At 45.5% G+C, this 27205-nt stretch overlaps 1 protein-coding gene across 1 annotated transcript in view; it reads right to left on the bottom strand.

Moving 5' to 3' along the window:
* Window positions 1-18020, bottom strand: part of USP6NL (USP6 N-terminal like) — a 231352-nt gene extending 213332 nt beyond the window's left edge. Inside the window, exon 1 of the mRNA XM_058681929.1 lies at window positions 18002-18020. The gene's annotated coding sequence lies outside the window, so the exon portion shown is untranslated. The remainder of the gene's footprint in view (window positions 1-18001) is intronic.
* Window positions 18021-27205: the final 9185 nt, after the last annotated feature.

Genomic DNA, 27205 nt, shown 5'->3' with positions numbered 1-27205 from the left:
TGAGTTCAAGCTCCACGTTGGGTGTGAGCATACTTAAAAACAAACAAACAAACAAACAAACAAACAAAGGCAGCCAGCCAATGAACAAGGGGAGGTGTGCTTTGAGTACAGGAACGGATGCATTCCAGTCTAAGGAATTTCAAGTCCTGGTTCTTACTTGAAATCTCTGACTTCACTTTTGAGTTGAAAGCACAACCTCCTTTTTAAAGGAACCAAGGGGAACCCAAGGGTCTGCAGAACCTACTAGGTTCAGGTGTCTCCAATTCCATTTCTGGATTTAGAGCTACTTGTAATGTTCCCAGGCCAGCTAATGATGGGTCCTTTAGGAGGGCAGAGCCCACAGAGCTGAAGGCCTGAGGCCCAGTCAGGAATTATGTTCCATGCTGATTTCCCCGTTTCTGGTACTCTACCCTCTACCGACCATCCCTTCATTCCTGAACTCCATCTGATCCAAACCAGAAACGTAAGCAACTTCCACCCATCTTGGAGTATAAAATGAGATTGGAGCAACCTCGATGGCACCAAAAGTAAGCAGGACATTACCCCTATCACTGAATATAATAATCTAGAGTATTCTGTAACCACAAAAGTAATGCTAATTGTAAAAAATTCAAATACAGAGAGGCACAGAGAATGAAAAGTCAAATTTGAGGTGAATCATTCCATACCTTCTCTATTTCTGTGCATTTATACACATGCACACACACGCATGAAACCCTAATGGTATGCCATTTGTATTATTCTATGATTAGATTTTCATTTAACAATATCCTTTAGAGTCCACTTTATGTCATGACATAATATCCCAGATAAACTATAATTATTTGACTAGTCCTCTAATAATTTAGTTATTTGCAGCATTTGGTTATTGCTAACAAAAGGGCAAGAGTTATTTTTGTACATAATTTTATCCACATCCATACGAGTTTCTGTAAGATAGATTCAAAGAACAATTTGGGGGCTATTGGATACCTACATTAAAAGTTGGATAGAGTCACATAACAATTTATGGTTACCTTTTCTTTTTGATCTTTTGCTTTTAACCCCCCTAATACAATCATACACATTTCAAACTGGGAGGGATCATACCAGTGTTAGGATAGGCCTGATTTCCACATCAAGGGTGTGTCTTAGTCCATTCAAGTGGCTATCATAAAAATACCACAGACTGTGTGAACTGAACAATGAACATCTCTTTCTCACAGTTCTGAGGCTAGGAACTCCAAGATCAAGGCAGTGGCAGATTCAGGGTCTGGTGAAAGCCCATTTCCTGGCCCACAGACAGCTATCTTCTCACTGTGCCCTCATATGGCAAAAGGGACAAGGGAGTGCTCTAGGGTCCTTTTAAAAGGGCACTAATCCCATTCATGAGGGCTTTCCCACTCATGACCTCATCACTTCACAAAGCCCTCACCTCCAAATACCATCACCTTGGGGATTAGGTTTCAGCATGTGAATTTTGTCAGTGACACAAACATTCAGTCTATAGCAAGGTAGGACAAGTCTTCATTGAGCAAGGCTGTTCCAGAGACGGCCAGACATCTAACATCTTTGACTCTGCTTATTAAAAGCCAGTAGCAACCTGGCTATACAACAAATTACTTTAAACTTAGCATCTTAATGGGGCACTCAATTGGTTAAACGTGCAACTCTTGATTTTGGCTCAGGTCATGATGTCGTGGTTCGTGGTCTCAAGCTCTGCGTCAAGCTCCATGCTGACAGTGCGGAGCCTACTTGGGATTCTCTCTACCTCTCTCTCTGCCCCTCCCCTACTTTCGCTGCCTCTGTCTCTCTCAAAATAAAGAAATAAACTTTAAAAATATTATTAAACTTAGCATCTTAAAACAAGGACCATTTATTATCTCCATTTCTATAGGTCGGGAAGCTGGGAGCAGCTTAGCTGGGTCGTTCAGGCTTGGGGTCTTCGCCAGCCTGCAGTCCAGGTGTCAGCTGGGGCTGCTGCCATCTGAGACCTGACTGGGTATGGAGGGTCTGCTTCCAAGTTCACTCACACGGCTGCTTTGCAGCAGGCTTCAGTTGCTCACCACATGGGCATCTCCGTAGGGGTGCTCATGATGAGGCTTTCCACCAAACAAGTGGAGAGAGGGGGAGTCCAAGAGGGAAGCTGCACTGCCTTTTCTAACCTTATCTTGGGAGTAGCAGACCTTCGCTTCTGTGGGAATTCTGTCGATCACACAGACCAACTTTGCTGCAGTACGGGAGGTACGACGAACCGTGACCACCCAAAGCAGGATCGCTGGGGGCCATCTTAGAAGATGGCCACCATATAGGGTAGCTGCTGTGACAACAGAAATGTCCTACATATATTCCCAACTGCCCTCCCCTCCCCAACTAAGGATAATCACCTCACCTATGGTGAGGAAACAGAAGAAAGGTAGAGGCAGTGACTGCTTAGATTGTATGGCTCATTAGCAACTCTCCGGCACTCTCTTGCTCTCAGTAAATGCATTTCTGGGTAATCTGTGGGAATCATTTGTATTTTAGCTGTATTCTTTTTCCTCGGGAAAAAGGAAACTCTGATAATAATCACATATTTTGGTTAATGGCAGATATTTTTCCCTTGCCTGGGAATTTTAATATGTCTTCATCTTGGATAAAGTAAGCTTACAGTTAGAAACTCTAATTTTTCTCAAATGTGGTAAGACTCAGGCTGGTACTATAGTTTTTAATATTTTCCCAACATGAATTAAAGATTATGGGGAGGAGGGAAGGGTGCCTGGCTGGCTCAGTCAGTAGAGTGTATGACTCTTGCTCTTGGGACTGTGAGTTTGAACCCCACGTTGGGTATAGAGATTACAAAATAAATAAAATAAAATAAAATAAAATAAAATAAAATAAAATAAAATAAAATAAACTATTTTTTAATATGCCAAAGCACTGCTAATCTTGCAAATATTCCACTTTAACTGGAGTGGGAGGAGTTGGGAGGATGTGGACAATGGTACTAAGGTTACTAGTGCTGCTGCTGAGCTCAGAGTTTTCAAGCCATCGTCTAATTTAATCCTAACAATCCAGAGGAAGTGGGTATTATTTTTCCTTATCTGCCAGGTTAGGAAGCTCATGCTCAAGATCAAATAATATCTAAGTGACAGCCAGCATGGAAGCCAGGTCTGCTTGAACCGAACCTTTGCTACGACATGATCAGGACTGAAGTCTTTAACAAAAACAGAAAAGAATAGAAATTAGTTCTTGAAGAAAGACTAAAAAGAGAAGCTCCAAAGAAGACCAAAAGCATTGTAACCCTCAAAGACAAAAGAAATAATCATTTTTAATCCACAGGAATGGACTGTGTACAAAAGATTTTCCCAAATTGATAATAAACTTACTAAAAAATGTGGTGAACGCCGGGATTTGTACAATCTGGGACAGGTGCAACTATCTTGCCACAAGTACAGTGAGACATTAACTTCAGGTCAAACATCAGAACTGGCAATGATCTGGATGCATAAAATCTGTGTAGATCCAGGTGCCAACACCCGCCCTTTGCTCAGTTGGTCTGACTGGACACAGCCCTCTCTATGGTCAAGCCCATCATACCTCTGAGTCTTACCTCATCAGCCAGCATTGTGAGTTCCACATTTATTCTAGTCTTACTAAATGTCTAAACTCAAGGTGCACCTGGGTGGCTCAGTTGGTTGAGCATCTGACTCTTGATTTTGGCTCAGGTCATGGTCTCACAGTTGTGAGTTCGAGCCCCGAGTCAGGCTCTGAGCTGACAGTGTGGAGCCTTCTTGGGATTCTCTCTTCCTCTCCCTTTACCCCTCCCCCAATTGCGTGTGTGCTCTCTCTCTCTCTCTCTCAAAATAAATAAATTTTAACAAATAAATAAATGTCTAAACTTGATAATTACTATCACTGAACAACAATTGTGTACCAGGCACAGCTTTAGGCATGTTAGCTACAAGATATCATTTGATCATTGTAACATGACTCTACAGATGAGGAAACCAAGTAATTAAATAGCTCACCTAAGCCTTTGACAAGGAAAAATTGGCATACACATTCTTTTTTTTTTTTTTAATATTTATTTATTTTTGAGAGAGCGAGCGAGAGGGGGAGGGGCAAAGAGAGAAGGGGACAGAGTATCCAAAGCGGGCTCTGCGTTGACAGTAGTGAGCCCAATGCTGGGCTTGAACTGAGGCTGGAACTCACAAACTGTGAGGTCATGATCTGAGCCAAAGTCAGACGCTCAACCAACCGAGCCAGCCAGGCGCCCTTAGAGCAATGGTGAATTAGTGGATCCTTCCTCTCCCCCCTTCCTTGCTTCCCTCCACCACCCAATTTTAGTTAACTATATATCTTTAGTTCTTTTATTTATATGGTTAAGTATTTGCAGGCCATTTGAAGCCAGGTGATTGAGATGAAGGTATTATAGTAGCTTGAAAGGAGAAAAACGGGGGGAGAATTGAATCCTCAAAATATGCATGATGGTAAAAGCACACAGAACCCAGAAGTGTGGGTCCCAGTATCCAGCTCCACGGCGAGCCATGTGGAGTAAGGATCCGGTGATGAGGACCCACACCAGCCTTACCACAGATCATTAATGTGCACAGTGAACAATCAATGAATAAACTTCGGTAAATGATACTATTGTCATCACGTTTGAGAGGCACTGTTAGACTGTCCCATCTTTATTGTATTATATTGCATTGTGTTATTTATTTATTTGAGAGAGGGAGAGACAGAGAACACACACAAACAGGGAAAGGGGCAGAGTGAGAGAGAGAAAAAAAAGAGACACTCCCAGGCAGGCTCCATGCTCAGCGCGGTCAGAGCCTAATGCAGGCTCAGTCACACGAGCCTGGGATCATGACCTGAGCCAAAATCAAGACTCAGACACTCAAACAACCGAGACAGCCAGGCGCCCCTAGACTGTCCATTCTAAATAATAGGTAGGGGATGTAAAACCCACTTTGTTAAGGAGATAATAAAAAATAAATTTTAAAAGGAGAAAAAATATCAACATAGATCATGACAGTCACTCCAATGATGGGCAGTGTGCTCAAAATCAAAATAACTAGGGGACACCTGGCTGGCTCGGTCAGTTAAGTGTCGGACTCTTGATCTCAGCTCAGGTCATGATCTCATGGTTTGTGAGTTTGTCCCACGTCCACCTCTTTGCTGACAGCACAGAGCCTGCTTGGGATTCTCACTCTCTGCCCCTCCCCCACTGTGCTTGCTCGCTCTCTTTCAAAATAAATATTTTTTTTAAATCAAAATAACCAAACCAACAAGTGAAATTTCAACCATATAGATTTTTCTACTATTACCATCACTAGCAGTGACTTTATTTCAGCAAGACAATTCCATCTGTCATACTGAACTTTAATTTTTACTTTATGAGTTTGTAGTTTTGCTAGTATGTTTTGATTTTATAATTGTATAAGACTATCAGCCTACGTTTACATCTTCTTTTAAATATTTAAATGTGTATATTATCAAAAATCTTTTCATTTAAAAAACAAAAAAAAACCCTTTTCATTGTAAATGACAATAATCCAAACCGACCTGGTTGTGCTCATCTTTCACAGCCCTCTTATCCTGGCTGCAAACAGCATTTTGGCCCAAGACTTTACAGCGGTCTCCTCACCTACACCTGACAACAGAATTTGGCATCACCCAACATTCTGCCCTTGGTTAACTTCTCTTCTTCTACACACTTTCTTTCGGGGGGAGCTCATCCACTTACGCAGCCATATTGATTGTGAATGACTCCATAGTCTCTACACTGCCATCCATCAGCTCTTTAAACCTGCATTTCTGACTGCCCCCTCAGACATCTCTACCTCCCATATAACATAAAAAACACTGATGAACTTTCTCCCTGTCTCTTGCTCTCCTCTTTTTTTTTTTTTTTTTTAAGATATTTTAACTATAATTGGTTGATACCATTGTCTCTTTCCTCTTGGGATTTTTCTCTCCATCACACCTCCCCTTGCACAGATACCACTGAAATGGCCACGACATTTTGGACTCTGGTTAAGGAGAAGTTGAGTCAGGGATGCCAGGGCTTGGCGGGGTAGATCTGCATGGCTCACAATCACTTGGGTGTATGGTGATTGCTAGCCATCTCGGGGTGGGGTTGGCTTCCAGAAATATCCCTGCTGCCCATTAGGCTGATTCACCCAGAAGGCATGTCATGATATGAACATGTCCTATTATACCCAGCCCTGAAACGATACAGGTAGTGAAAGAAAAACAAGCTTGAAGTGTGCAGCTGGAAGCCTGCTCAGAACAGAAATCCTCTCCTGTCAGGAGTGCTCAGGAATGTAGCAGAGACGATTTTACTATTTTAGATACGCTGCCTTGGTTTTTTTTGCCCCCATTTTTTGATGGTAATCGTATGAAATAGAATGATCATGAATTCTGTATTTATAGGACACAAATTATTACAAGACTACAAACAGCAAGAACATCTGTAACAGCTCCTAAACAATCTGTATTTCCAGAATAAAATCTATAAAACATGGGATCATCTACAAAATAGATCTGGGAAATAAGAACGTTTGTCTCATACATTATCTTCTTCAATCTCTGTTGTGTTAACAGAGCAGGCATATTGTCACCAATGTTCAAATAAGACCCAAAACGGCTGTCTGAGCCTGTACTGGCCCCTGAACGCAGAAGGAACCGTAGCCCCCGGCTCGCTGGTCTACCAACTCCAGTTTCGGCTCTTGCTAGTCCTCAGGAGACAGGTGCCCATCACTGCCGTCTGCCGTCAGCTCTGTCCTGCTCACCATGACTCATCGTGCGGGCACACAGATCGGGGACACACATGAATTATGTTGATGGGCCTGGTGGCAGGTCTGCTGCTTCAGGGGAACTGCCAATCAAGCTAGAGAGCCTTTGTGCCCCTGATGTGCCAGGAACTGTGTTCCTCCTTGATATGTGACTTTAGCGAGGAAACCTCTCTTTCCTTAGCTTATTTTTTATAATGTCTATCCTATTGCAAAGTGAAAAAACAGTACAATTGCTACATACTCTTCACCCATATTCAAACCATTATTAACATTTTGCCACATTTGCCCTCTCTATCCCTCTCCCCATCACTGTCTCTGAATCTCTCTCACTTCCTCTCTTCCTTTCCCCTTCCTTCCCTCCAGCCTCCCTTTCATTTGAAACTAAGTTGAAGATGCCAAGGCATTTCAGCCTAAAATCCTTTGCATGTATCATCAAAAAACAAGGACGTTCTTCTACATGACCATAACCAATACCACCATCACATCCAAGAAACTTAACACTGAGGTAATGGTATTATTATCTGCAGTTCAAAATCCCGACGCCCAGAGTCGTCCCTGGAAGTTTTCCATGGCTCCTTTTCCTTCTAGGTCATCAAACGTCATACGATTCACTTGGTTCTCATGTTTCTTTATCCTTTATCCTCCTTTTATCCAGAACAGCTCTGGGTTTGTTGTTTTTGTTTTCTTTCTTTCATTTTTTAAGGGTTCAGGCCAGTTGCCCTGTTTGTTTCCTCATGGTCAGATTCAAATTAAACATCTTGGGCAAAATACTACCTGGTGTACTTTTCACTGCTTCGTATCAGGAGGCACGTGATAGATTGTCTCATTGTCAATCATGCAAAGTTGGTCATTTGGTTAAGGGTGCTTTCTTCCAGATCTATTGCGAAAACATCTTTTCCAATTTGTAATTAATAAGTAATAAAGGCAGACATCAATTGTTTGCATAACCTTCTCCTCTACAATCTTAAACACAATGGGTTTAGCATCATTATTGCATTGGTGACTGCAAAAAAATGGTAATTTTCCTAATTCTGTAGTTCTGTCTACATTAGCGGACATTCTTCATAAAATTTTCCCTCCCTTGCAATACAGTTTTTGTATCACTATAAACTCATGGATTCTTTTCTAATTTCGTGTTTTATAGCCCATTGCCATTTTTATTGGTTTTTGGTTCTCACATTGTCCCAAAATTAACCAGCAGGAGCCCCTTCAAGCTCCCCTGAACTTTTCACACATCTTCCACGATCAGGCTCAGGATCGCAGGCGGGTGACCTGGGCAGTTGCACAAGACCTTGTTCTTAGGAAAGCCACCTGTGTGATTCACTGCTCTGCGATTGCTATTTTGACATTCCCGGTAATTTTTCAACAAGGGGCCTGAATTTTCATTTTGCACTGGGCCCTGCAAATTACGTAGCTGGTCCTGCCCATTGGTCTTGGAGCACCTTCTTGCTTTCGGGCACAAGAAGTTCCAAACACATTGCATTTTCCCTGTCCTTAATCTGGAATCAGCCAATTTATCCAAGGTGTTCCTTGTAGAGGGAATGGTTATTTAGAAACCAAGATCTGAGGACGAATGTGTCCCTTGATCCTGGAGTGGCATTGCTTCAAATCATCTTCAGTGGGAAGAGCTGAACATAATGACCCCATCCAAACCTCTACACTAAGAGACCCCAAACTCCAGCATGGCTTCAAGCAGCAGGAGGCTGTGTCCCTACGAGGACTCCAGCCCCTCCCCAAATGCCTGCCTGGAAAGCTCAAGCCTCCAGGTCAGGCTTCTGACCACCCTGTCTCAGAGCTTTTCACTAAAACAGGCATATAATTGTGAATCCTTCCTCTGACCCTTTGAGATGTAGATGTACCTCCTAAACTCAGGAATGCCTTCCCTGGGGCTCTGAAAGTCATGCCTTTGGAAGGCAGTCAGCAGGAAGGACCTGACCTTGGTCTCCCAGTCTCCCTGGGAGGAAGCTGGCTTCCTCCACTGCCAGCCAGCAGACGCAGCTGACCTAAGTGACACTGACCAATCTTTTGTAATTTATCGCTTGAGCACCACTCTGTCCCCCTCCCACCTGCCTTATTCTCCCTTTAAAACACCAGTTACTCTGTGCAAATCAGAACGGAACTCAGTTCCTGTCCCTGCTGTCAGTCCTGAATAAAGTCTGCTTTCACCGCGTTAACTAACGTGTCGCTTTGTCTTTGGCGGTGACTAGAGGTGGGAAATGGTGAATTCATAGAGATCCTTCCAGTTCTCATCCAGAAGCAGAGCATTTCTCCATGCACGTTACCTCCTTCCTCGGATCTTGAGAGCCCGAGGCTTCCGCACACAGTGTGTTAACTCAGATGCTGTACCTTACAACACACACAGAGGAGCGTCAGTATGATGATGCTAATGTTGCTACTAGCTCTCACTGGGATGCATAAGCCTCCTGCAAGTCTTTTTTCCCTTCGAGTATGTCCCAGTAGTCAGAGCAGAGGGTTCAAAAGTTACTGACAATCCTCCTCTATGGGGTGTTAATGCCATCAGCTTGCTGCAAACCACTTAGCTTCCTTTGTTTGTGTTTATGTTCGACTTTCCCCCCCAATTCTCTTTAATTTTTTAAATACTTAAAACATTTCCGTGGCTCAAAATTCAAAGCTGCACAAAAAGATCCTCAGAGGAGTGTCACTGTCCCTCTCACCCCTCCTCTTTCCACGCTATTTCCCCTTGTTTCTGGTTTATCTTTCCAGTGATTCTTGTGAAAACGAGCAAGCGCACACACAATTCTTACCCGACCTTTTTGTACAGAAATGGTAACGTGCTTTATATATTCTTTTCCACTTTACTTTCTTCACTTAACAATATAGCTTGGATGGGCTGCCTGAGTGGTTCAGTCGGCTGAGTGTCCGGCTTTGGCTTAGGTCATGATCGCACAGTTCGTGAGTTCAAGCCCAGCATCGGGCTCTGTGCTGACAGCACAGAACCCACTTCAGATCCTCTGTCCCCCTCTCTCTCTATGCCCTTCCCCTGTTCTCTCTCTTTAAAAAATATATATAGCTTGGAAATCCTTTTCTATCCCTTCGGAGAGTCCCCAGTCTTTTTTTTTTTTTCTTTTCAACGTTTTTTATTTATCTTTGGGACAGAGAGAGACAGAGCATGAACGGGGGAGGGGCAGAGAGAGAGGGAGACACAGAATTGGAAGCAGGCTCCAGGCTCCGAGCCATCAGCCCAGAGCCCGACGCGGGGCTCGAACTCACGGACCGCGAGATCGTGACCTGGCTGAAGTCGGACGCTTAACCGACTGTGCCACCCAGGCGCCCCAATCCCCAGTCTTTTTTATGGCTGTGTGATACTCCATCCCTTGGCTGTTCCATGACTGATTCAACCAGTCTCTGATGGACAGGAGCTCTGGTTGTGTTTTCAATACTTGCTATTGTAACAAAATCCCACAGTCAGTAACCCTTTTTCATATGTTGCTTTGTATTCTGCAGCATGTTTCTTCAGAATAAAATGATCTCAGCTGGGTTGCTGGGCCAGAGGGAATGCAGCCCTGCCGACACGTTGATTCGAGCCCAGCAAGACCCATTCGATGTTGTTTTATTAAATATTGCTCCATTCCCATCTTTAATTGTTTATCTGCTCTGTACTCTTGCCACCAGTGCCCGAAAGAGCCTCTGTCAGCTGTGGAGGCACTGATGTCGAGAAGCATAGCTGTTTCAGGAACGGGAGATCGGAGGGTTTACTCTGCAGGTACTGTCTACTGCCAGAGAGCCAGTCTCTTAATCCTTTCCACCATGAGTTTGCTGTATTTGTATGTCTAACAGATTGCAATGAGAGTTCATGTGGGCAGAAAAAAGGGCTCCCCAAACCAGCAAAACCTCTGCCTGATGGACCGGACAGGGAGAGCTCTAAAACTAAAGTGTGGGGCTCAGAAGGGGGCCACAGCCCTGGGCTCTCAAAGGAGACTGATGAAGGTGCAAAATGAAAACCACAGACCCCGCGCTGATTAACGAATCAGGCTGAGAACAGCTACACCAGAACCCAGGTGACGAGAACAACACAAGTCCTGCAGCATTGGAAGCAGGAGTGATGCTTTAGCCAGGACGAGGGAGTCTAGTAGTGAATGACAACCTTTGCTGGTAAAGTTTACAAGTTCAGCTATCAATACAGTACTTATGGTAATTATAAACAGCTCCATATGTAAAAAAAAAATTTTTAATGTTTATTTATTTTTAAGAGAGAGAGAGAGTAGGGGAGGGGTAGAGAGAGAGGGAAACACAGAATCCGAAGCAGGCTCCAGGCTCCGAGCTGTCAGCAAAAGAGCCCAACATAGGGCTTGAACCCACGAACCGTGAGATCATGACCTGAGCCACAAACGCTTAATGAGCTGAGCCACCCAGGAACCCCCAACAGCTCCGTATTTTTATCCCAAATGTAGCTAACTTTGCCCAAAACTCATAAAGCCCAGCGTATCGGTCTCCTATCGCTGTTGTAACAAGTTACGACACGCTTTGCAGCTTAAACAGCACCAGTATATTATCTGGCAGTTCTAGAGGGAGGAAGTCTGAAAGGGGTCATACTGGCTTAAATTCGGGGTTTTGCGAGGGCTTCTCCAGCTTCCAGAGGCTTGGAATCCCCGGCTGGTGGCCTGCTCGCATTGTGTAAGCCAGCAGCAGCTGGTTGAGTCATTCTGACCCCACTCAACTCAGAGTCATGTGACACTGACTCTTGAGCCCACCCAGATGACCAGGATAATCTTAGTTCAAGGTCAGCGGACTAGCAACCTTAATTCCATCTGCAAACGCAACCCCCCATTTCCATGTAAGCTGACATTCACAGGTTCCAGGATTGGGACGTGGACGTGTTTGGGGGCCAGTTACTCTGTCTACCGCCAAGCACCACTGGACTTCCTTGTTCCCAACATGGCGCTACATTCACAATTCTATAAACGCCTGGACAGTAAAGTGTTATCTTTACTGAAGATGCCTTGAGGACACTGAGAAGGGAGTTTGAGGTCATCACCTAGTAAGTTCTCCTTAGATATCTCTTGTTCCTGAGGTTTCTACCCAGCATTCCTCATGGGAACTGTTGACTCCACTTTCTCCTCATTCTCGCCCTTCCCCCACTCCTTCCAGACCTATTTTCCCTCTGAGTATATGCCACATCCTTTCTCTTCTTCAAGAAACCCAGCTCACTTCTGTTCTCAGATTCCCTGGCCTCGCATCCCTCTTGCTCACCCCCCACTCAAGCCCTTGCAGAAGGTGGGTGTGCAGGGGTAAATCATTTGCTCCTCCAGATCCCATCTCCAGCCTTTGGCACCTGTGCCCAGAAAGGTCAATCTTGCCCTCTGGCTCCTGGTTGGGCTGCATACTATAAAGCTTGAGGAATGGGGGGTGGGGGGGGGGCGTCTATTCTTCTCTCTTCCCAAGGCTTATCTCCAGCTATCTGGTGGCCTTATCTCCAGCTACAATTCTCCCTCCAGGTTCTGGCAATCATTGCCTCCCCTGGCCCCTCCAAGGCCTTGGAATGGTAACAGCCCCCCACTGTTGCTCGTTCTGAGGGGCTTCACCACCCAAGGTTGGCTTCCTTAAACCCACACTCTTATAAATGGTCCCTTTGTTAAATTCTGTTCCATATCCATGTCAATATCTAAAATCATTCCTGCAGGGACCCTGAAAATATAGTGGGGAAGGGGCCTTGTAAGTGCTTAGAATTTAACATACACGTGCAAGTTTTTGACATCTGCTACGACATGGATGAACCATGAAGACATTACACTAAGTGCAATAAGCCAGACACAAAAGGACAAATTCTGTTACGATCCCACTTACACGAGGCACTGAGAATAGTCAAATAGACAGAAAGTAGAATGGTGTTGCCAGGGGCTGAGGGGAGGGGTACAGAGTTTCAGTGTGGAGAGATGGAAAAGGTCTGGAGATAGCCTTGGAAATAGTTAAGATGGTGACTTTTATGTTATCTAGATTTTCTACCATGATAAAAAAAAAAAAAAGGAGAAAGAGGTAACTTTTAAAATCCCTGTCACACACACAAAGGGATCTCAGCCTGACTTCTATGACCGTGTCCTATGATGGGATATACTTGGGCAGGTCTGGAAAAACAGTGGGCTAGCCTGAGAGAAGCTTATTTGCAAGTTTATTGGCTGAGAATGTAGTTTAAATGCAGAAAGATCCAGGTACCTGACCCAGAAACACAGTCAGACTCATCGTGAGGGGCAAGAGCAGATTTCCAGTTCAGGTAGGATTCCCGGTAATACGTGCTCTCCTTTAGTCTTTACAGCGTTTCCTGCAATTACCACGGATGCTGTGTTGTTTTTTGTTTTTGTTTTTTTTAATGTTTATTTATTTTGAGAGAGAGACTGAGACAGAGCACAAGTGGGGTAGAGGCAGAGAGAGGGAGACAGAATCCGAAGCAGGCTCCAGGCTCTGAGCGGTCAGCACAGTGCCCGACATGGGGCTCGAACTCATGGATAGTGAGATCATGACCTGAGCTGAAGTCAGATGCTTAACTAACTGAGCCACCCAGGTGCCCCACCACGGACCATGTTTTAATGCCTCTGCATGGACACCTCCACGAGCAGGCTGTCTCTGTTTGTCCAGGCTTCTGTAACAGAACCACAGACTGGGTGACTTATGGACAACGGGCATTTATTCCTCACAGCTCTGAGGGCTGGAAGTCCAAGATCAAGATGCCCATAGAACCAGTGTCTGGTGAAGACCTGCTTCCTGATTCACAGCTGGTGTCTTCTCTCTGCATCCTTACGTGGGGAAGAGGTGAAGGAGCTCTCTGGAGTCTCTTTTGGAAGGGCACTAACCCCATTTACAGGGCTTCCCTCTCATGACCTAGTCACCCCCAGAGTCCTGACCTCCAAATACCATTGCAGTAGGGGATAGGACTTCAACATATGAATTTGGGGTGCGTGTATGTGTGTGTGTCTGTGTCTGTGTGTGGAGGGGATATATTCAGTGTGTAGCCAGGGCTATGAATATTTTATTCATCCCCAGCACCCTGTTTAATCACCCTGGCAGTATATATGTTTAAATAAATGAATGAATTCGGAATACAGAATAGTGTGGCTAGCATGATCGGTTCCTTCCTAGCTCTGCAGATGCTTGCTGGAGTCACAGAAGATTGTAAATGAAGTTAACTGTGGCCTGAACTCTGTAATACCCCAGGATCATTAAGCGACGCCACATAGCACCTTCAGGAAAAGGACAGACAGATGAGAGCTATCCAGAATGAGCCCGAGTGTCAGATTTTCAGAATTCACAGCAGCATATCACCTGACGGTGAGGCGGGGTAAATCATACTCTGACTTTTCTTCTTTCTTTCCAATCCAAACTCAAAATATCTTAGATTTCAGCCATCCCAGAGCTTTCACACAGCCTTTCTCTCTTCCTCTATTAACGTTTTGGAGCCACATCAGTCAAGTTAATTATACTTAACTTTAATGGATTTTGTAGCTATGAATATAATTTTTAAAATTTTTTTTTCAACGTTTTTTATTCATTTTTTGGGACAGAGAGAGACAGAGCATGAACGGGGGAGGGGCAGAGAGAGAGGGAGACACAGAATCGGAAACAGGCTCCAGGCTCCGAGCCATCAGCCCAGAGCCCGACGCGGGGCTCGAACTCACGGACCGCGAGATCGTGACCTGGCTGAAGTCGGACGCTTAACCGACTGCGCCACCCAGGCGCCCCGCTATGAATATAATTTTTGAGACACTTTTGCAAGAGGAGAACTTTCCCATCCTGCTCATACATTCCTTTCTTAGCTTATGGTGTACATTAATGCCAACGGCTTGTAATTCTTGACTTTAAACGCGGCCAGCTGTTTTTGTTTCTGAGTGAGACACCGGAGGCTCTGGGAAGGTTTCTGACCTCTGCCAGGATAATGAAAGAAATCTAAGACACCCTTTCCTCGACTCCCTCAGCACACGTACCTACCAAAGTTGACTCCCAGGTGCCGACCCAGCTGGCAGTCACTGCCGGAGATGGGTTCAATGCCAGTTGGTCTCCAGCTCTCTCCTTCCAGGGTCTTGGGCCTTTTTTCATCTCCTCTTGACTTGATAGCATCTTTTTTATTTTTGAGTCTAGCTATGCTTCCTTATTTGGGCCCTTTCAAATTCTCAAGAAACTGCCTCCCTCCTTCTTGACCAAGACTAGAATGGAGACCCCCAGGCATGCCTACAACCTCATGGGCATATCGTTCCAAACAGGACACTGCTGCGCCTTTCCCCAGAAAGACTAGAGGGAGGAAAGGAGAAAGGAACAAGCGGAGGGTGTTGGGTGCATTGAGATTTGCATGGAAAGAATTTTCTGGACCGAGCCCCTCCTCCATTTCAGAGATTTTGTCATATCTTCTGCCAGGGCATATTTAACGGTCCTCAATATGATTTTGGCACAAGATGATTGCCAATGCACTGGCAAATCGTCCACACTGGGTTTCAATAATCTATCACTTTGCATTCTTTTCCACGTGATGTATGTTCCTGTCATCACATCTGATTCTTGGCCCCGCCCTAACCCGTGCCATACAGACACAAGGCACCTCTGAGGTCAGCAATAAAAACAAGGTACCGGTGCATGCCACAGCGTGGAGGAACCTTAAAAACAAGGGCTAAGTGAAAGAAGCCAGGCACAATAGACAAATGCTATATGATGATTCCATTTATGTGAAATGTCTAGAACAGGCAAGTCCATAGAGACAGAAAAGAGAACAGCGGTTGCCAAGGGGCTGGGGGAGGGGAACAGGGAGTAACTGTCAATGGACACAGTATTTCTTTTCGAGGTGATGAAAACGATTTCAATCATGCGCCTATACAACTCTATGACTATACCAAAAACCAATGAATTGTACCCTTTAAATGGATGCAGTCTACAGTATGTGAATTCTATCTCAATAAAGCTGTTACCAGAAAAGCAACTCACGGTGAGGGTAAGGGGGTAAAGGAGGAAGTCGATGTAGGAGGAAATGAACAATGAGACTTTAGAAATCAGAGGGAGATAAAGAGAGGGTTTTTTGTTTGTTTGTTTGTTTGTTTGTTTGTTTGTTTTAGAGAAAGGAAAAAATATGCTCTTATAAAAAATACGACTTTTCACCTAATGCCTGAGAGGAGTGTTGTCTCTCAAGCATGTTCTGGAAACTGCAGGAACCAGCAGGAGGGGAAGAAGAAAAAAAAAAGCCTGGATCAATGCAGCAAAAGTGGAAAACAAAAGGCAGAGCTTACGACGACGGAATCAGGCACACCAAAGCGAAGGGTCAGAACATCACGAGACAGAGCAAAGGAGACAGCTGAGAACAAAGCGGCAGGAAAAGCATTTTGAATTTTGAAATAAAAATTAAGTTACATGAGACCAGAGAGCCCACTCTCTTTCTCGTGGCCTCTTCTATTTTCACACACACACACACACACACACACACACACACACACACACCCCTCCCTCTGTCTCCCATGCAGAAGCTGACTCCCCCCGCCACCCCGTCCCCCAGAGCTGTTCTGGCCAGGGAGCCTGCCTCGGTCTGATGAAGGAGCCCAGGATGCGCGGGCCTTGGGAACACACCGAGGGCAGCAGAGGCGAAGGCCTTGGTGACCTTCCCCCGGCACCCAGCTCCCGAGCGGCAGCGGCCGGGGTCCTCACCAGGTTACTGGCAGAGCCAGGAGGAACCATCTTCACAAAGTGCCCCGGGAAAGTCCCTTGGTGTCCCCCCAGTCGGCAGCCTCAAGAGCTCACACGTGCTTGGAGCTGGTTCCCTCCGCTTCCTCTCCCTCCAAACTTCTGGCCCTGGCACCAGATCACGAGGCAGGAAGTCCTGGGCTCTTTTTTTTTTTTTTTTTTTTAAAGATCTGCCAAGCCATCTGGGGGCAAACCCTTTAAACATGGGCTCACTATATATATATATATATGTATACGTATATATATATATATATATATATATATATATATTTTTTTTTTTTTTTTACTATTTTTGAGAGAGATAGAGAGCATGTATGAGGCAGAGGAGGTGCAGAGAGGAGGAGACAGGGGATCCGAACTGGGCTCTGCCCTGACAGCAGACAGCCCCACGCGGGGTTCGAACTCACCAACCCACAAACCATGAGGTCATGACCTGAGCCCAAATCAGACGCTTAACCGACTGAGCCACCCCCATGGCTCACTTTCTATTCCGCACTCACGCAGCAACGCTTTTCTGGGTTGCCTAGGGTGGCAGACGTCATCCTTGCTGGTGTTACGGTTCCCAGTCTTACAACTCACACTTACACAGAGAGATTAATGGTCTCCACGTCACAAAGTGAGACAGTGGGTTGGACCGGGAAGATAACACCCCAGTTCCCAGACGCAGAGTATCCGGGCGGTGCTCTGCTAATGCCTCGTGAGAAAGAACAAACAGCTACAAGAGGCAGTGTATGAGTCTACTCACACCTTCCAAATGTTATCACATGTGTTCCGCTGTGACAAGTCTGGAGCCCAGGAGGGTTCAGTTTCATAAACTAAAGCAAACAACCCAAAATAAAAACTGATAGCTTTCTCTGATTCCAAATCCTACCTACCTCCTCTAAAACATTTATTTAGCCTTCAGATAAAACAATATATATGTATGTCCACATCCTCTCCGCCAAAATGTCATACTTTTCAAAAAATTCTTTAAATTGTGTCAATTTGAACAATTCCTTAAATTGTAGAAATTTACCATTAAAAAGAAGAATGGGACATAAAGCAGGATCTCCTGGCCACGGAAAACTTCCTTGAGGGAGTCTAAGAGGCACGGGATGGGCCAAGACGCCTTCTCCTGCCCATTTTATTTGGTTTGGGACGACGGGTCTGCAAGGCAGAACAGCAGTAACAACTCACGTTTGTTCAGATCTGTGCACGGCAGCTCCTTGTGGGACTAAATGTGACCTGGCTTTGTAAATATGATTTACATCTCCAGAGCTATGCATGAAATCAGACCCTCTAAGGAATATATGCAAATGAGACATTGAATCCCTGGAAAAAGTTTTCAGAAATAATTACCACCACTCTACCCCTCAGCCACCCACCTTCCACCCAATACAAGAGAGAAGTCCAAGAAATACATAATTAAAGAAATAACTTCCTGTAGTATTATACCACCAGGAAGCGTTTAGTAAGTACCTAATTGCTTATAGCTTTGGGCTAAGCACTGTATAAAAAGAACTGCATTGAACTTGTCTGTCTGTCTGTCCCGTTTTCAAAGACCTTATCACATAAAGGTAGTTAGCACTCACCTGGACAAAGAGGTTCGGGACACCGCAACAGCAGATGGTAAATTGGAAGCATACCATGGACTGGACACTGAAGCATCGTCCCGGTCAATGTCAGAGCATTTGTGGGCAGGGGGCCAGGAAAGAGCGTCCGGGGTGAGCAGCTGTCGGGTTTCCAGGGACCAATTGCAGACACTGCCCACGTGTTGTAGAAGATACCAGGTCAGTCTCCCGGAGTGCAGCGAAGGCTGTGGGGTTGGCTCGTCGGCAGGCGGGAGGAAGTTGGGGTGCAGCTGGGCCAGAGCAGGAGGCGCAGAGGGCAGGCAGCAAGGGTGTGGCTCGCAGAGAGCGGAGAGGCTGGGATGGCTGTGGAGAGGACACCGGCAAGCGAAACAAAACACAGAGCAGCTGTTGCTGATGACCCCACCCACGCCTCCAGGCCCACGGGTTGCTCAAGACCCGAGGTAGATTCTGGAATGCTTCCTGGTGGAAATGGAGAAGAGGAGGGTCTAGGTAAAGCTTAAAACACATGATTGGAAGTCAAGGAGAGAAGGCTATGAAAACACGTCCTGCCCAGAGGAAATGCTGATAAATGACGAGGTCAACGTCCCCGGAGAACAACATCCTTAGATCTGCTCCTGTCGATGAGAAGACCCCGGCAAGGGGCCGGGCGTTTCTGCGGGGGAATGAAAACCACACACAAGGGCATGAACGGGAGCCATACGGTTACAGCTGACCAGCTGACCAGAGTTAGAATCAGACCCTGTAAAAGGGATATGGATAAGTAGTAAAACCTGACTCGACATCAGCAGCCTCAAAAGTACGAGAGAATTCTGTCATTAAAAGCTACCACGTCGGGGCGCCTGGGTGGCTCAGTGGTTAAGCGACCGACTTCAGCTCAGGTCATGATCTCACGGCTCGTGGGTTCCAGCCCAGTGTCGGCCTCTGTGCTGATGGTGTGGTGCCTGCCTGTGATTCTCTCTCCGCCCCTCTCCTATTCTCTCTCTCCAAAAATAAATAAACTTTAAAAAAAAAAAAAAAAAAGCCATCATGTTTACTAAGTAATAACGGTAAGCTTTCAAAACTATTTTAGGTCAATGGCAGGACCCCTGGTCCCACCACAGCCCAGACGCCAAACCCAAACTCCAAAAACAGTGAGAGGGGCCAGGTCCAAGATGAACAGAATCCCCATTCCACCCCTTTCAAATAACACACTTCTTTCTGTAATTATACGTGCATGTATTGGTTGAAAGAAATATCTAAGGCCTCTTAATGAGAAAAAAATAAAAGATGAAAGGTATGTGGGTAATAAGTTTGCTCAACTCCCCCCTGCCCCCACTGAGTCTCATGGAAATACAAATTATAATAGACAGTGAGAGACTACATTCTTGCAAAACAGAGTGATACAAATTCAAGGTTATCCATTGTCGAGGTGGAGAAAAATAGATTCTCTTATATGCTGCTTTTTGGGGATGGCAAGTTGGCAGTGTCTATCTTAATGAAATTTCCAGATCCTTCAACCAACAGTTCACTTCTAGGTATCTCCTAGAGACATCTATCCTAGAGAATTAGTCAAGTGTATGCACGAAAAAGCAAAGCATGTTTATTACAGCAGTGTTTACACATTGTTTAAAACAGAAACTAATTTGAATGGCCATCATTAGGATTATTGGATACATTTTGGCACATCCATGGAGTATAATGTAGCAATAAAAAGAGAATGAAGTAAATTTATATGGAAAAGACCACATAAATGATCTTATGGAAAGACCTCAAAGACATAATGTTCACTGAAAGCTACAAGTTGCATAACACGACAGGAATCGTGACATTATTCATGTAAATGCATACATAAAACTACACATTTCTCTATGTAAATACAGTCATGCAAATGCAAACAAGAAAATCTGGACAGATTTATACCAAACTGATAACAGTGATTACTTCTGAGGAAGGAAGATGGTTGGGAATTGGGGGAATTAAGAGGGTTTTTTATCTATCTGTATAGAAGTTTCTTTTACAATGAGAATGTACTTGTGTGTTGTACAAATAAAAATAAACTTTAAAAGAATGAGTGAAAAGAATCATGAAGACAGAGCACCTGTCTTCATGAGGCAGACATATAAATAGAGTTGCCCACTCAGAAGGATGGAGCTTTTTCCTGAGGAGCTAAACAACAGTGTCTCCATTTTCTCCCTCATGCTGATTGGATGTTTGACATATGGAGTCCATCAACCTCTAATTGCTGGACAGCCCAGCAATCTATTCTGAAGCAGTATAGCACCCCAGATTGCTACTCCACCCCCTCAGAATGAGGGATTCACAGGCCTGAAGATGATCGTCAAAGGAACTCATCAGCTAGGAACCTCACCTCAGTGAAATGTGATCATCTATAGCTCCCAAGTGAACATCAGATCGTGTCTCTTGGCTCTCCCCCCAGCAGAGTTTCATCACATAAGGAATTCAAAGGACCTCATCATCGCACTAGTCAGCCTTAGGCTGACTCCAAGGCATCTATGGTTTGAAAACAGAGAGGCTGGGGCACCTGGGTGGCTTAAGCGTCCAACTCTTGCTTTCGGCTTAGGTCATGATCTCACAGTTCTTGAGTTCAAGCCCCACGTCAGGCTCTGTGCTGGCAGCAAGGAGCCCGCTGAGATCCTCCCTCTCTCTCTCTCTCTCTCTCTCTCTCTCTCTGCTCCTTCCTTGTTCGTGCTCTCTCTCTCTCGCTCTTTCTCTCAAAATAAAAACATAAACTTTAGAAACTAAAATAAAACAGAGACGCTGGAACAGTTTGCATTTACGGAATCGGCATTTTAACAGGTGGCACACATCTCTGTGGCCTAAGAACTGATACACCTAGAAAAACACCGGGTCAGACTGAAAAAAAAAAAAAAAAAAAGCAGCAATCTAAACAACCTGAAACAGGGGACTGGGGAAAGGAAGGCATCCGGAAATAAAAAAAAAAAATACTACAAACAGTCCCTGACTTACGATGGTCTAACTTACGGTTTTTCTATTTCGTGATGGTGCAAAACTGCAGGCATTCAATAGAAACCATACTTGGAATTTGGAACTTGGATCTTGTCCCCGGCTAGCGACACGCGGTCGATCCTCTCTCGGATGCTGAGGTAAGTGGCAGCTGCCAGACAGCCAGTGTCGGAGGGCTTGTGCTGTTTTTCCCTTTCAGGCCAGCCCTCAACACATTACGAGGGACCGTCAGCACCTTCCCATCCAACAGGTTTTGTGCGAGATGCCTTTGCCCACGTGGAAGCTGCTGTGGGTGCTGTGGGCACGTTGAAGGCCGGCCAGGCTACGTAAGCTACGTCGTGTGGTGGGTCAGATGCGTTACATACATGCTTCTTCCTTAGAACATTTGCAACTTCTGTTCAGTCTCTTGGGACTTAACCCCCTCGTAAGTCGCGGAAGGTCTGCACGCGGCAGGCCGATAAGCCTCATTTTCCTCCACGTTTTCACCTTCACATTTCAGTCTTTTACTTTTTTTTTTCCACATGAGAAAAAAAAAATGGTGAAGCTTGAATGAGTGCTTCATCCTCGGAGAATGTTTCACATAAAATCTTAACCACACAAGCTAGAGAGGGACAAAACACGATTTTCCATCGTGACCCAGCTAACGTGAACGTTTCAAAACTATTTTGCTGGCAGAGATAACAATCACAGTGGCATCACGGTGCCTTCCTCGATAACTTAGGGAGATGCGGCTTCGTATAGAAGTTCGTGTTCAAGGACTATGTACGCTGAAAACAGCGTTCTCGTTCTCGTCTTGACTGTTGAAAGTGCGATGAGAAGATATGATCAGGTGCTGCATCTGAATCTGTTACACTGTTTCCTAGTGTAACAACTGGAAAAGTGTTCTCCTGTCTACAGAATGTATTACTTACTGTAAACCAGTTTTAGGTTCTTGGTGAGATAAGATCCGATTAAAATTCTGTTGTTTCAGTTGTTGAAGCGAGGCTGTGTGTGTGTGTGTACCCGTCTGTATGTGTAACGATTAATTATATCTTCCCTCTTTCTGTATGTTTGAAATTTTTCATAATAAAAATGAGAAAAGCTTCTGTTGTTTCTTTCAAAATCTCTTTCACATTAGCCTGTCCTAGTACCTTGTTCAGACCTTCCTTTGCTTGGGGGTGACGATGGCACATTTGGTTTCTCTGACTTTCTCTGACCCCACTTTGCCGGCTGGCCCGCGTAGCACAGCCACATGACTCTGTTTACCACAAAATGCCCCAGGTCCTCTGCCCGGCTTCTCCAGTTCTCGGCATCTCCTCCTTGCCCCCTCCTGCTTCAGGTTAGCTCTCTGTGATCCTTGGGCTGGTTTTCTCTGCACCTCGGCTGGCGCTGGCGGGGCACGCTGCCTGGAGTGGAAACATCCAGAAAGAGCACACGCCTGCCACAGTGATGCAAATTTCACATTTCCATTAGCAAGAAGATTACCACCTCAGTGATTGCCTCTCAGCCACTTAAAAACCAGGAAACAAAGGGAACAGATGTTGGTGGGTAAATTATTTATCGTTTTCAATGTAATGATGCCTCTAAAGGTAAACACAAGTAAATTCATTAAAACTATGGGATCGTGCGTGGGGCGCCTGGGTGGCTCAGTCGGTTGAGCCACCGACTTCGGCTCAGGTTATGATCTCGCGGTCTGTGGGTTCGCGCCCCTCATTGGGCTCTGTGCTGACAGCTCAGAGCCTGGAGCCTGCTTCGGATTCTGTGTCTCCCTCTCTCTCTGCCCCTCCCCCCACTGGCGCTCTGTCTCTCTCAAAAATAAACATTAAAAACACTTAAAAAGAAACTATGTGACCATGCATGTATTCAACACATACTCAGTGAGCATCTACAGACACCTTTGTAGGCACTTAAGATACGCCAATGAATAAAAACAGAGAGCTCTCATAGAACATACATCCTGGGGTAGAACATACATTCTGGGAACAAACATAACTAATGTACAAAATAAACAAGTGTGTTACATAGTGTATTGGGAGATGATAAATGCTATTAAAAGGAAGAAAAAGCTGGAAAGTTAAAGGGAATTTGAGAGTGCAAGGCAGGGAATGTTCTAGAGGAGGTGAGATGTTGCAGTTGTAAACAGCATTAATAGCACGGAGAGTGTCTCAGTCTGTTTGAGCTGCTATAACAGAATATCACAGACTGGGTGGCTTATAAATAACAGAAATTTATTTCTCACAGATCTGGAAGCCGGGAGGTCCAGGATCAAGTCACAGGCAGATCCAGTGCCTGGTGAGAACACAGGTTCATGTTCCCAGATGGCCATCTTCTCTCTATGTCCTCACATGGTACAAGGGGTAAGGGAGCTTTCTGGGGCCTGTATTATAAGGGCACTAATCCCATTCCTGAGGGCTTCCCCCCTCGTGACCTAATTACCTCCCAAAGGCTTCACCTCCACATACCGTTACACTGGGGTACGGGCTCCAACACAGGGAGTCTGGGAGAGACACAAAATCCAGAATGTAGCAAACAGGCTTTGTTGACAAAATGACACTTGCAGAAAGACTTGAAGAAGGCGAGGGCTACCATGAAGGTATTTGGGGGAACAACATTCCAAGCAGGTTACAGAGGGAACCTATACGGGAAGAAGCCCAGTGGGTGTGATCTCTCAGCATGGACCCCATACCAGAGAACACCAAGTTCCCTAAACTTTAAAAAAAAATTTGGGGGGCGTCTGGGTGGCTCAGTCGGTTAAGCGTCCGACTTCAGCTCAGGTCACGATCTCGCGGTTTGTGGGTTCGAGCCCCGCGTCGGGCTCTGTGCTGACGGCTCAGAGCCTGGAGCCTGCTTCCGATTCTGTGTCTCCCTCTCTCTCTGCCCCTCCCCTGTTCATGCTGTCTCTGTCTCAAAAATAAACATTAAAAAAAATTTTTTTAAATTTTTTAACATTTATTTTTGAGAGAGAGAGAGAGCACGTGCACGCATAAGTAGGGGAGGGGCAGAGAGAGGGAGACACAGAATCCGAAGCAGGCTCCAGGCTCTGAACCGTCAGCACAGAGCCCGACGTGGGGCTCGAACCCACGAACCGTGAGATCATGACCTGACCTGAAGTCGGACGCTCGACCGACTGAGCCACCCAGGCGCCTGTCCTTCTTTTCTTTCTTTTCTCTTTAGTGCTGGCTGTCCAACTTCAACATCATCTTCTGCACTGCGTGTCCCAATGCATATGGATTAAGTAGGGAACAAATAGATAATGCTACATTCTCGTAACTCCCAATCATTTCCTAGAGCACAATCTCAAAGTAGGTTCTCAAAACACATACGTGTGTTAACCGATCACGAGTTGGTGGCCTCCTATGTCACCAACGTCTTCACTACTATTTTGAAACCCTTTTCTTCAGTTGATTTCATGTTGTTCCCTTTGGGGAATTGTAAAGAGAACGTGGTACATGATGAAGGAACCAATCACTCCAAACCCCCAGTGGAAACCAGCCAAGTCCGTGTTGTGAGAGGAAGGAGGGAGGCAAGAGGCAGAAGAGGTGGGAGACGGAGGGACAGTGTGTGACCGTTTAGAGCAGTGGTGTGACCCACCTGTGGGAACCCCAGAGTCAGTGAGCTCGGCCTCCCTTTGCCCGGCATCCAGGGAGACCTCGGTGCTCCAGGAGAACGTGACTTAACAGGAAGTCTCTGCTAAGAGAAGGAAGGTAGTGAGGCATACCAGAGAGCTGCACTGTACGCATTTTCACTTAAAAGCACGAGTTGTGAATCATGTTTATCCCCATATGGAAGTCATTATGGAAAGTAGAAGATGGATACAGTGAAGACATGAAAATTAGGATTTCATCTGTCCTGACTCCTAGTCATTTCTTAACATCCAGCTAAAGAACCACAACAAGAAAAATCACCCGACTGGAAAACACCTTGCTGCCTTAATTCGACTGAGTTTTGTCTCAGCCATGACAGAGAAATAGTGATGTTTCTAACTAGCAGAAAAAAGCAACACCTTCCTCTTCAGGACTGACACTTCTTGACACAGATTAAGGCAGGCAGGCTATTTATGTCTTCACCTTGCCCCGACACTTTGTTGTCCTTCCACGGAACTTAATCACTTCCGGTATAACATCAGCCACAGGCCCGGGGGTCCACGTGATCGCTCGACCACCCGTGCATGGTCCTGTGCCGCAAGCTGGGACCACAGTGTCGGAAAGACAGCTGTGGTTCCCTGCCTTCAGGCAGCATATTATCCTGGAAGGGGCATAGACATTAAGTCAGATTCACAGATAAACATTTAAATTACGGTTATGGTAGGTGTTCGGAAAGAAGTTTAAAGGGACTTAGTCCAGATAGTGGGGGTGAGGTGCAGTGGTGGGGTCAGCTTTTCTTAAGGAAGCAACGCTTCAGCTGAGACTTGAGGTGGGGCAGGCTTTAGCCGGGACATAAAGTCAGGGCCCGTAGAGGGTTGCTACAGATGACTGGAAGGAGAAAGGATTGCATTAGTCATGGTTCTCTAGAAAAACAGAACCAATAGGATGTATACAGAGAGAAAGAGATTCCTTTTTCTTTTAATTTTTTAAAAATTTATTTATCTTGAGAGATGGGTAGCCAGCGAGTAGGGGAGGGGCAAAGAGAGGCAGAGAGAGAATCCCAAGCAGGCTCGGCCCTGTCAGCACAGAGCCTGATGCAGGGCTCGAGCCTACAAACCATGAGATCATGACCTAGGCCAAGGTCAAGAGCTGGATGCTTAACTGAATGAGCCACCCAGGTGTCCGAGAGAGATTTTTATAAGAAACAGATTCATGGGTTTATGAAGGCAGGCAAGGCTCAGGATTTGCAGGTGAGTCAGCAAGTTGGAGACCCAGGAGAGCAGAGGGTATATTTCCAGTCTCTCCTCCAACAGATTCAAGACCCAGGGAAGAGCCAATGTTGTAGTTTGAGTCTGAAGGCAGGAGAAAAGCTAGTGTCCCTCTACAGGCTGTCAGGCAGCAGGAAGTGTCCCTGCTCTGGGGAGGTCAGCCTGTTGTTCTATTTAGGCCTTGGACTGATTAGATGAGGCCCACCACACTAGGAAGGGCAGGCCATCTGCCTTACTCAGTCTATCAATTCAAGTGTTAATCTCATCCAAAATCACCCTCATAGAAACACCCAGAATAATGTTTGGCCAAATGTCTGGGTACCCCATGGCCCAGTCAGGTTGACACGTAAAATTAACCATCCCAGGGATGGTGAGGAATGAGGTTGGAATGTTAGATGTAGAGCAGATGTGGGACAGATGTACGGAGGCCTCGTCAACAACGCCCGAGACTTTGATCTGTGTTAAATACTCTCGTCTGTTGTCAACAGCACTTCACAAAAGGCCAGACATTGCAATTCCACAAAATACAACAGCCATCATCTCAGAATAAAGGAGGCTCCTTTAAATGGAATAGGTTTAGGCTTATGAAAACGTCCCTCGATCAGCCTTTTTCTCATTTGGCCACAAACCCAAGAAACTTGTGTCCTAGTCCTTCTGGTCTGCATTGGCCCAGCCTAGGGCATGAGGGTAGCCCAAACCGTGAGATGTGATAGAATTTAGATGAGGATTTAGAACGCACACACAAGAAGGTGAAATAGGAGGGAATGAAACCTCCGTTGAGGAGGCGGACAGAGAGGCAGAGCAATGAGGGGGGAAGAAAACACCAGTAGAAAATAAGAATAAAAAAATAGAAAGAAGAATGATCCTTCCCCCTTTCCTCCTACTCTAATCCCTGCATCTGTGAACATGGGATTTTCATCAGGGTGGAAGGAGGAAGTCATGTGCCCCTTGTGGCCAGGAGGAAGATTAGTAAGGAAGCCACAAACCAGAACAGGGTTGGCAACCTCCAGCCCGTGGGCCAGCTCTGTCCTGCCTACCGCCTGTGTTTGTACAACACCTGTTTTCGTACCGCACATGGGCCATTGTACTTTTTTTTTTTTACATTTTTAAAAAAAATTTTTTTTTTTCCAACGTTTTTTATTTATTTTTGGGACAGAGAGAGACAGAGCATGAACAGGGGTGGGTCAGAGAGAGAGAGGGAGACACAGAATATGAAACAGGCTCCAGGCTCTGAGCTGTCAGCACAGAGCCCGATGTGGGGCTCAAACCCACGAACTGCGAGATCATGACCTGAGCCGAAGTCGGATGCTTAACCGACTGAGCCACCCAGACGCCCCTTAAATGTTTTTAAAAGATCAGAAGAAGTCTACTGTTGCATGATGTGTGAAAATTAGTTGAAATTCAAATTT

This window comes from Neofelis nebulosa, chromosome 8 (assembly GCF_028018385.1).
Source record: "Neofelis nebulosa isolate mNeoNeb1 chromosome 8, mNeoNeb1.pri, whole genome shotgun sequence".
Taxonomy (NCBI): Eukaryota; Metazoa; Chordata; class Mammalia; order Carnivora; family Felidae; genus Neofelis; species Neofelis nebulosa.
The sequence above is the reverse complement of the archived record's forward strand: the minus strand, read 5'-3'. Positions and strand labels throughout refer to the sequence as shown.